General features: G+C 47.3%; 1 non-coding gene across 1 annotated transcript; it reads left to right on the top strand.

Annotated features, from left to right (window-relative positions):
* The first annotated feature begins 1651 nt into the window (after positions 1–1651).
* On the top strand, positions 1652–1724 carry trnaq-cug. The gene has a single exon. It is a non-coding gene; the product is annotated as a tRNA-Gln (tRNA).
* Positions 1725–1844: the final 120 nt, after the last annotated feature.

Genomic DNA, 1844 nt, shown 5'->3' with positions numbered 1-1844 from the left:
GTATATGTGTGGACTCCTGTATTACATACACTACCACCATGTATGGATCACTCAGGTCAAGCGGCCAACCTCTCCTTTCTGTTTCCCCTCTCAAAGGGACATCTGGCTGTTCGGGTGTTCTCTCCCTAAGCTCTGGAAAGTCCCCCTCATATGTCAGGTCCACCCCAATTTGCCATCCATTCATAGGCCCAGTTTCATTCGTTGGCCTTTTGACATTGTCTCAAGGTGTAGAAAATCTTCCATGTCAGGTCATTTTTCTTCTTTCGTCCTTGCTCTCGCTTTGCTCTTTTCCTCTAGTATCGTGATGGCTGTCATCTTTTTATTAGCCTTACTTTCTTCTGAATGCCAGCTTGTTTCATCTAGCGTTTCTTCAAATGACATTTCTGAGCTTTCCTGCAATTGTACCATACTTTGCATCAACTTCTGATTTCATTTTTTATTGGTTTTCTTACATGTGATTTGTCATGCACAATTTTGACTTGGCTTTCTACAAAGATCGGGATCCTGTACTAAAAGTAACCTTATGGACTACCGCTTAAAACCATGAGAATTGGGTGCAGTGGTACTTCCACGGAACTTCACCATCGCTAAATTTGTTATTCCGTAATACACGGAAAAGCAGCACAGATTTGCCTTTAAAATTCCTTCTTCTTTTTTTTTTTCTTTATGGCCAAATTACCTTTGATACTATCGGTGCATTTGAAACATCTGATTGACTAGTGCATTGGATTGCCCTGGCCAGCCCCTATTCAATAATGGACAAATAGCCATCAAAATAGCTGCCCGTGCAATACTGCTTGACCCATTGAAATCCAGCTCTGTTTCATTTAGGACTCTGCTGATCTATCCTACACACCCAACAGGTGAGGCTAGAGGGTACGTACTTTAGCACTTTTTCTGCCATAGGTGCAGATTTTGTGATGCTTCTTGCGTTTAAAGCCCATTTGAACAGAGATGCTCGTGGCTAGGCAGTGGATCAACAGCACACGAGCGGGCCTGGTCTAGGGATATTCCCCCGGGGGAGAGGTCCCGGTTAAAACCCGGACACCCCCGGGCTTTTGGCCCCAAGCCTTTCCCTTTTTTAGTGCTGGCTCATAAATTTTTTTGGCATATTGGGGAAAAATATCGTCAGCCCCCGGGGCCGGGGCCAGGGGTTAGGGGGGTGCAAACCCCAAGGGTCGGGGTTATCCCCGACGCCATCCCTTTGTTCCTGGGAGCTCCCCTCTCCCTCTCTAGGAGGGGTCCCCTCATGAAATCCCTGCTGGTTAAGCCACTGGTTTTTGGCCAAACACCTTATTTGGAAGAGCAAGACTGAAGTTCAAAAGGGTCCCCAATGGCCCCCGGGCAGATCTCCTGTCCTTGCTCTTTGGTCGAGGTGGGCTGAAGTTCACTGGGAACCAAACCCATGTTAATTCTGCCCAAACCCACATCATATTTTTCCTCCAGATGGGGGGCAGTGGGGGAGTAGGGCCATGGTGAAGGTTTAGCACTCGGGACTTTGAATCCAGTGATCCGAAGTTCAGTCTCGTGGAACCTGTTTTCCCTTTTTGGCGGTAAAGCAAAATAAAAGCACAAGTTTAGAGTTCTTCTGGCGGCCCAATGAGTGATTTAGCCCTTTGTGGGAATGTGAGCAAGTGCCCCCGTTTGTCAAGGTTCCATGGTGTAATGGTTAGCACTCTGGACTCTGAATCCAGCGATCCGAGTTCAAAATCTCGATGGGACCTGCTTTTGCCATGAATGTGCGCAGGACCAACTTCGAAACCCTTTTTGTCGGCAGTGAGCCCCAAAAGCTCAGGTAGGGAGCATGGCTTCATAACATCAAAGCTCAGTCTGTCTAGTTAGCG

The sequence above is a fragment of the Cyprinus carpio genome, unplaced genomic scaffold (assembly GCF_018340385.1).
Source record: "Cyprinus carpio isolate SPL01 unplaced genomic scaffold, ASM1834038v1 S000001349, whole genome shotgun sequence".
In the NCBI taxonomy this organism is placed as follows: Eukaryota; Metazoa; Chordata; class Actinopteri; order Cypriniformes; family Cyprinidae; genus Cyprinus; species Cyprinus carpio.
The sequence above is the reverse complement of the archived record's forward strand: the minus strand, read 5'-3'. Positions and strand labels throughout refer to the sequence as shown.